Below are 9682 nucleotides of genomic sequence, written 5' to 3' on the forward strand. Positions count from 1 at the left end.
TTTTCAAAGCCAATACTAGAATACTGCTTACAACTCTGCAAAGCAAGTTTGCACTGACTCACTACAACTTCCAGCCCATACATGTACTGCTGTCCTGGCCCAACCTGTGGCCACCTTTAAGTCATGGCCCCGGGTTCATGAGATCCCACTATGCACAAAGACCTGGACCTCTGCCCCTGAGCTTTGTGGTGCATGTTGCCCATGAAGGCATTTTTTCCATAAAGAAGCCCCATTCCTAGGAGCATTAAACCAGTCGTATCTCAAAAATGCATACCAACATTCATCTTCTAAAATTAATTTCTCAACTGTAGCTTGTCATTAATACAAATTGAAGTCCACAGTAATTACACTAACATCAGTTATCACTGTCTTAATATCCATATACTCTGCACTTCTCTCCAAAAAAAAAAATTGATGAAACATTTCTGAATACCAATTTAAATTTAAACCTAACTGAATCCTTAAACAGAAGGCTAATCCACAGATAACAGCTATCATATACAAAGGTAAAGTTTAATAAGAAGGAGCTACTGTAAACAGACAATTCAGTTTCTTATTTAAAATTGGATTTACTACACACGCTCTTGATTTTCAACTCTTGTTCAAGATTCTCGAGAACTCTGAAAGTCTTGCCTAAAACCTGGATAATTTTCTTCTGCAAAAATATCCAACCAGTGCTGAACAGAATGCTGCATAGTTTTAAAGAAAACCTTCATTTAACACAATAAAAATGCCAACTGGAAGATGCAAGTATTTTGAACAAAATATTTGGAAATGGAGGGAACTGAGATGCTCTCAGGGTGAACTGATCTGAAAGTCAACCTAAACCAACCAAAAAGGTGTGTTACCTACAGAGAAAGTTACAACTTCAATATCCCTAACTCACTGCAATGATTACAGCCCAAATTCTCCTTAGTGAATTATTAAATGGTTACTGTTAATTCAAGTCTACATTTTCTTGTTTCAGAAATGCCCATAACAAATACCCCGCACATGTGATGATCTTCAGCTATTCTCACAAGATGCTGCAGACCTTTCTTCACTTGATGAAGAATTGAGCTAGCAATTCTTCTGCTAATTTGTCAGCTGTTGAAATCATTCATTAGTCAGTCACCAGAAATTACATCCTCCAGGGCACCAAGCAACATATTGTACCAAACTAACGAGTAGGTCACATATCTGCTATGTCTAGCATCTTCCTGAGCCAGCTTGCTCCCAAGGCCTTGCCATCTGTTGCATACATCCTACTTCCAAAAATTAAAGTTTCTAGCAGCATGCTTTTTTTTTTTGGTAAAAGAACATCACATATCATACACAAAGTCCTTCATATGTTTAGGCTGAGTTCTGTTTTCAGCTTTTGTTCTTGCTTACATAGGAGAAAACCAACCCAGCAGATTGCTTCAACTCCTAGAAGAGAAATCAGAATGGAGGAAAAAGAAACCAGTCTACTCAGCCGTCTGTTTTAAGACACTTGGCAGGGCACTGCTTGCCCTTTCTAGTTAAATCATTCATAAAGAGAAGCATTAAATAGCCTCTCACAGTTGAACATTAACTAGACTTGCTGGATTTATTAGGTAGATTTCTTTGCTAAAACAAAACAATAGCCTTCCTACCATAAAATTCAACCATTCATCTCTCATGGCAATTACTACCTCTATTTTTGTGTGCATAAACTTATTGTAAATTCTCAGATGGAAGTCATTTCAAAATTTACAGTAGGATTTAAACACCATGTTCCACTCAAGTTATTTAATGATAACCCTGAATTTTACCTGCCAGTTAAGAGGAAAAAGTCACAATACAGCTTTTGCTGACAAATGCTATGGAGATATGAAAGAAAATAGGAAGAACCTGACATGTAAACTCACTGCACTGATTTAACTCTTGAAAAACTTCCCATACATTGCATCTAATTGAAAAGCCATTTGCAGAAGCACTTCCCTCCAAGAACTACTAAACATCAGAGCTAGGCTTCACTTGAACTATGTCCATCTTTTCCAAACATGAGCACACTAGCATTTTATTGGTGACTCTTTACGAAGTAGTTGAACATGTTTAGAAAAATACAAATTTACAGACAAAAACTTCACAGATTCCATCCCACCCCCATAAGGGAACTTCGAAGCATGCAACATTAACAGTTATTTGGAGCCCATGGATAGGATGGGATTATGGAGGCCTTAAAACTCAGGAACTTCCCCATATTGTGTAGATACAGCCACCAAATCCCAATACAGACTGTGAACTACTCACCACCTTGAGCCACCAGAACCCTGCTGGCAGATCTGTGACTAGAAAGGGTCAACAGTGCCTCAGCTTCTTACAGTCACCTGCTGCTTTGAGTTAACCATTCAGGTTCTAGCCATCATATTTGTGCGTGTGAATCTTCACTTCCTTATTGATTGTTAAAGAATACTATTCCATTTTGATTTCAATGCTGTAAAAGTTTATGCCAGTTTCTGCTGTGGAAGAAAACTGACTACTTAATATTTTCTTTTACATAACTGCTTTACAAGTAATAGTAACATCATAACACAAGCACAGCACAAGATTGCAAGCATCAAACACATGCCAGCAGAGGAAGAGTCTCCTTCTATCTTCCAACAATTAGTTACTCCCCAGATAACAATTAATGTTTGGGCAATAACCTCTTAAGTGTGGATGGAAATAAAATTAATTTATAATCACAGCCAGACAGCAAGATGTACCTTCATTAAATGTTCTGTTTAATAGGCTACACTGTATTATTTAAGTGATGACAAAGTGCCTAGCCTTGTTCAAAGCACAAGAATAAAGAAGAGGCACAGGCTACACTCAGCATCTACACAACATAGGCCCTACTTTTCCTTCAATCACACCTTCAAAAACTTAATAATTGAAAACTGAACTGAAGAATTGAAGATTACAGTGGTTGAAGCTACACTGTATTTAAGTACCTAAAGGCAAACCCCTTCCTTAAATCACACAACTAGTATTTAAGGTCAGGGCCTTAGGAAGGGCTCTACAAGCCATTACCAGGACAGTCCATCCTTCCCCAAACTCAGAGCAAAATCCAGCTAACCTGCAGAGCATCCAGTACACTCATTCATAATTCTCCAGGGAAGCCACAAGTAAAAAGACAAGCCAGCCTGATTTACCATGCCAAACACTACATATGAATTGCCCCACATTGAATACTGCTAATTTGTAGTCATATAAACAACTTGATGGTTAGCTAATACCTGCAAAAATGTTAAAACACTGAGAAAAATGAAAGCAGAACATCAACCTCAGCCAACTGGATTCAGTAGCTCCCTTTCTGTGTGTGCTTATCTGCTATTTTGGCCTATTTTCATGATTTGTACAGCTGGGAATACCCTTCTCAGAACAGCAGTACATTAAACTGTTTCTTTTTCTGAAGAGTAAATCTGGAAGTAAACAATCAGTGCACACAGACCTTATTTTCACCCCAACAACCCCATTACTTTATAATTTTATTCCACATAAAGTGAGACAAGAGGTCACTGCTAAATCAATCTAATCTTGTGCTACTCTATCTTCATAGACATGAGCTATTCCAGGCTTTTTTGCTCACCTACAGAACCACAAATTGATGGCTCCATGCTTGAACTTCCTCACAAAAAGCATCTCAATCTGGAAGTTCCGTATTTCTTCCCCACTCTAAACACAGTAGAAACACAGCAGTGCATTTGCTCTAACACTGATGTTGCTTAAGCAGCATGCCAGAAGGAAGTAGCAGAAAGGTCTGTGTCTGAGCTATGCAGGAAGGCATCTGGTGTCACTTAACACAGTTTTAAATGCAAATGCAATTAAAAAAAGAATTGTATTAGCTCATCCATTTACTATGAGTAGGACGACTCAGCAGGGTTGTCAGAGGAAATGATATTTCATCAACAAGATGTCAACCAAGTGACTGTCAACCCTATCAGTTTTTCACAACCCCAAATGCTATATACAGTAATTGATGAAAAATTATATGTAGATATCTGGCCACTTAAATTACAGTGCTGAAACCTTTCCAAAGGGTTTTTGGCTGAAGACTTCATTACTATGTTTATTTTAAAAGCCTCTACTTCTGTATCATAGAGGTTTAATATCATACTATTTTCTGAAGCTTGTTATTTGGACCAACTGCAAGAACACAATTAAATATCCTGCAAGAATATGTTACAGAGGAAAGGTTTTCATTTGAGGTATATCCCTTCCTGCCCATCTTTCTTTACAGTTCACTTTACTGAGGAGTAGACAGCCTCATCTTCCAGAAGTACTGTGCTGGGAAACGCACTTCACAGGTGAGAAGCTGACCCTTGAGGATTAAAATTCTGCTACTGGATGTGCTCCACATCAGAGGGTTGTCAGCTCAGCTGCCATTTTAGCAGCATTACCTATGCACAGAAGGATGAGACAAACTTTAAGGGTTTCAGATAGGGAACTGCAGAAGTAAACTAGCATTCAAATGAGAAAAGATAGTAGAAATAGTAAGAACACAGTTAATAGAGAGCTGCCAAGTTATGCTGGAGACTGAGGAAAGGTGCCTGCTGTGGTATATGGAAGCTCTAACACCTTATGAAGCAGTGTAACAAACCCTGGATTACATCCACAGTACTGCATGGAACCTTCAGGCATCCACTGAGAAGGCAAACTGTCCCTTAAGGGCCAGGGTAAGGAATTAGGAGACAGTGAACAAAGCTCCAGACAAAAATCCCACACAGCTTTCTTAGTCCAAAAGCACTGGGAGACAGAGGTTCTGAAAATAAACCTGGTATTATTGATGCTCATCTTCCAAGTCATTTACCAGTTTACTACACACAAGTCTCTAGCTACGAGTCCAGAAAATTTCTGTCATGGAACAGAAAATGCTATTTATCATTGGTTTTGTGTTTTTTTTTTTTTTTTTTTTTAATGGAGTGACAGTCTGAAGAGCAAACTAAGTCAATTATATTCAGTAACTCATAACAGCTGCCTGGTGGAAATACAAGGGTTTCATATCACAGATGAACAGAGGTCAGGAAGGTTGAACTACCAGGAGAGGGGCACCACAAGCCTGACAAAATTAAACAACTGTGAATGCTCCCCCAAAGGACCGTAGTGTCTGCATCAACTTTCTCCAATAAAGAACAAGTTCACCTAAGATGAGGGTCAGGGCACAGAGCAGGACCCATTTGCTGACTTGTGCAGAAGTACATAAAGAATTTGATGGATGAAACAGCTTCCTAAGCATTTGCAGCTCCAGCAGGAGCTCTCAGCACACATAAGCACTGAGAGTTCACAAGGAATTATTCATAGGAAGAACAGACACTCCTGCAGCACTAGATGAGCAAACCATTAGCTCAAATCAAATGGGAGACACTGCACTCTTACATTTGATGCATTGGGTTGCCAACTCCTGGTAACTGAGGGGCACTTACAGTGACAACCTGAAGCACATTTGGAAACTAAAGTTAGACTGATACTCAGATAAATGGGAAGACAAACTACTAACACTATTAGAAATACTGCAGCGAAGTCCCACACAAAGTAATAGACATCTAAGTTGACTTAAACAGCTTTGTTTGTTTGATACACATTCGGAACTGCTGCATACGTAAGAGTTCTTCGCTGTCTTCCACTTAACTCTAGGCTACAAAGGAAGTGTAACCTAATTTTCATTTATCTTTAAAGAAAAAAGTTGTGTACAATAACATTCTGGAGACAGTCCTCTTGAAATCACCTTTTTGTTTTGCAGTTACTGACAGAAGCAACCAAGGCAGACTCCTCTAACCACATGGCTACAAACCTACGCATGGCTATTATGGCAGAATGCCCTTCTACAACAAAAGGTTTAGAACTGCACATTCATATTATGGATGCATTCATTTCAGAAACATCCTTAGCAATGCACATGCACATTTAGTAATATTAAATGCAGTCATTATTTGGAAATAAGACAACCATTTACCAGCAGTCTGGCTCTGAAGTGGTTGACCTTCATTGACATCTGCAACCTTTAACCAAGGAATCAAAACCATAAACGGGATTTTTGTCTCAAAGTCTTAGATTTAGCAAGCAACCAACAAAGTACCTCATTAAAAAGCCTGTTATGTTTCATACTATATAATTAGGGAACCAAACGTGCTGAGCTTCACTTAAATGCCACCAGAATACTTCCAAACTCAGGGTATTGAAAATGCTTCACGGCTCTGGAGCAGACCTCCATGCTTTACTGTGATAACAACCTGCCACTGGAGTACCACTCTCATCACACAGCCCAATGATACATACGAAAAAGACATTTCAGTTCAAAGCCTGAAAATCCTGAGTTGTCTGCAAAGCCTAGCAGAAGCATTCATAGGGTAAAACAATAAATCAGAACCTTAACAGCATGTTTAAATGCCTGTCTATTGGTGCACCTACCCTCCACGCTTTCAAGAGATGTATTTAAACACACTTTCCACTAAGATTCGCTGCTTAAATGGGCTCCTATTCCACACTGCAAGTTCTGCACCCCACTCTACAAACATCGGATTACAGTTTTGCTTCATTTTTTTCCTTATTACCAACTTCCCCCTGCACTATTAGAAACGATGAATGCAGGAATTAGTAATCACCCAAGTTGTGCTTTTCCTTCTTTATGGTTGTTTGCCAGTGTTTCAAATAAGCTCAAATGCAATTTCCAGAATTTAATACAGCCTATTTTTAGGCAATGCAGAAGGCCTGATTACAATTTTTTTTCATTTTACTGTTTGGTATAAGATGGGCACTCGCATTTAATCATCTCCATAGATTACCTCAATGAATACAAATGTGTTACATTATCTTTAAATAAATGAATGTCAATATGTTCTAGGGTAACAGAAGTAATTGCATATTGATAACAGTCGTTATCATAAGTCATGGTTGCTGGCAGAAAATCCACTTGTATTTTTTAATAAGGTGCAATATTATGGTCTATTTTGAGATGATAGCTTTCTATTTCCCCATACATAATATGTACAATATCATTCCAATATAGCTGGCAGACCCTGAAAACAGATAAAAATTCAGAATGCAAACCTGCAAATTGTCAGATTTTACAGTCCTTTGAAGCCAGGGTAGATATTCCAAGTACCTCAGCAAAACAGATACGAAGGAATCATTATCTGTGCCGGGCTGATTCTATTCCACTTACCACAGCAGATAACAGTGCCTAGTACATTATCCTGAACTCACACAGCCAGGCATTTCAGATTTTGCTTTCTAGTTTATTGTAGTTTGCAAAGTAATCTGAAAGACGCTCAAGAAGGGGACATCTTTTCCTCTTTTGTAAGAGGCATCAAACTTTAAAGCTAACTCTGGATACATCTGCTATGGGAGAGTAAGGAAGCTGTAATGTGCAATATCAAGATTGGGGCTCCCATTCTGTGCTGGAACACTATGTTAGTGCTTTGAGTGAGTAGAAAGAACTCAATAAAATAAGCAGACAAAGCCCTGCACCATGGGCGGAAGGCTCCATGAAACAGCACAGGTTGGAAAAGGATCTGCCGAGGTCTCTGGAGGGCAGGGATTTTAACACCAGCTGACAGCACGCAGAGAGGGGACAGCACAGCAAGGTCAGAACAAGCCAAGCGCCTCCATCTCCCTCTCTCAGAGGAACGGCTATGAGGCCGTTCCTGGAGAACTCAGCTTACTTTTGAGCCTGTATTGAACACGACGGGACTTGTGGTTCAGACCTGCAGGAAGATGAGAGGGAGCCGTACCTCGCAGCAGAGCACGGCGCCCGGGGCCGCGCCCACAGGCACACGTAGCTCAGCCTCCGCAGCTCCCACAGAGCAGGCAAACACCGGGAACTTCAGCTCCAACGTCGCCGTGCCCCACGGGGCAACGTTTTTTTTGTCTGTAAAAGTACTTTTTACCACTCGAAGCGCAGCCGCCCGCCCGCCCAGCCCGCTGTGGTGAAGCTCGAGCTGCCGCACGCGGGCTGCAGGCGGCTGTTGCTCAGCAACCCGAACCCGCGCGGCAGCCGGGATGGTTTGTCCGAGCAAACCGACGCCGCTGGTTGGTTCATTGAATCCACCACGCGCACCTGAACCGCTGCTTGCTCGATTGCGGCCAGCTGGTGCGTGCCGCAAGCTCCCGGGACAGGCGGTGAAGCGCCGTGGAACTTGGTGTCCGTCCTCTGCTTCTCACTCTTGTCCCTCCAGAGCATTTGCTGTGCTTACAAAACGGCCCTGGCCCAGCTCAGAAACTGTGGAAAATAACTCACTCCTCTCATCTGTGTTACCGACACCTACGTGAAGGCACGGCCTCTGCAAGAGGAGGGTCAGCACTGAAGCGTCCTCAGCTGTGACTGCATAGTGCTCACATACCATCTGTTTTTAATGGCAGAGGTCTGACCACGTCGATATTACTGCAAGTCCAGTCTGAAGCCAACTTGAAAGCATGCACATGTAGTGATTTTGCAATATTTTACTGCTTCAGTAAAATAGGCATCTAATTTGGGCACTGAACATTTCTGCAGTAAGCATTTCTGTGAATTCCAATGCACTGAGTTGCCCACAGGTTGGGATTTGTATGGAAAGCTGCACTTTTCTGAGCTGCAAATACCCTGTGCTTAGCTAACAGTTTTTGAGCAGGAAAGTTGTGGTTGCTATCAGGTACCATTTTCTGCTGTGTGCTCTTCTTTAACCTCACAGCAAGCAGGAAGGTTGTTCTTAACAGCAAATCACCTTTCAATGGAGAAATAATCTCATTTAGAATGCTCCCTTTTCCTGCCAGTCTGCTGTTGGCAATACCCACATTTTGCTAGGAAACACGTAGCATGCCATCCTTCTCTCATTTTTAATGAGGAGCCCACAAACTTAATTGTTTGTGCTTTTCTGTGGCATCCAGTAAAGCAGTTTCTCCTTTTAACTACTCTTCACTGATTTTGCTAACTTTTAGAAAACATTCCAGTTATAATTAAGGGAAATGATTCACCACTGTATCATACATTCTATCATACATTCTTCACCAGCATTGCCAAATATCAGTGTAATTGATTGTTAAGAAACTAAATGCAATGAGGCAAACAGCACAAAACAACAACATGCTGTTAAAAACATCCAAGAAGGGACTGAAGAAGGCAGTCCACTTTTTTCCTACAGTTTTCAGGGTTCTTAGGATTTAACAGGATTCAGTTAACAGTAACAACACTGAAATTGGACAAAACCTTCATGGATGGTTCAGTGAAGGCCTCGTGCAACAAAACCAGGAAATGGAACAAGGTATTCAGATGTATAAGAGATAAAACCATCATAAATAATTTTCATAATGCTCTTAGGTGGAAAGGTAACACTCAATACTGATAAGCACCAGAAAACATAGGCAGCAAAAAGGATTAAGATGATTAAGGCAGAAAAATCTGTGTGTTTTTTTTTTTTTTTTTGAAGAGACTTAAAAGATGAATCGTTTACTTTCAGCAGTGTGCACAGAAGGCAATACTTATAAAATATACCAAATATTTTTACCCATCTCAAAATGTTTAAGGATATTTGCCTCTAACAGTGCCCGTATGCATAGAAACTGTACTGTAACATGCTTGGCAACTATCCAAATAAAATAAAGCTTTGTTGGGGTGTAATGCTGTAAGACAATTGGAAGTGCAATAACAATAGCATAGTAGCAAAGTCCTAGGCTACAACAATGAAGAATATACTCAAATACAACAGCTGCAGACACAGAAACA

General features: G+C 40.4%; 1 protein-coding gene across 1 annotated transcript in view; it reads right to left on the reverse strand.

Annotated features, from left to right (window-relative positions):
* Nucleotides 1-9334, reverse strand: part of ZNF804A (zinc finger protein 804A) — a 455187-nt gene extending 445853 nt beyond the window's left edge. The window contains exon 1 of the mRNA XM_090144346.1: nucleotides 7716-9334. The gene's annotated coding sequence lies outside the window, so the exon portion shown is untranslated. The remainder of the gene's footprint in view (nucleotides 1-7715) is intronic.
* Between the last annotated feature and the right edge of the window lie 348 nt (nucleotides 9335-9682).

Source organism: Phasianus colchicus, chromosome 7, assembly GCF_987193195.1.
Source record: "Phasianus colchicus chromosome 7, bPhaCol1.hap1.1, whole genome shotgun sequence".
Taxonomy (NCBI): domain Eukaryota; kingdom Metazoa; phylum Chordata; class Aves; order Galliformes; family Phasianidae; genus Phasianus; species Phasianus colchicus.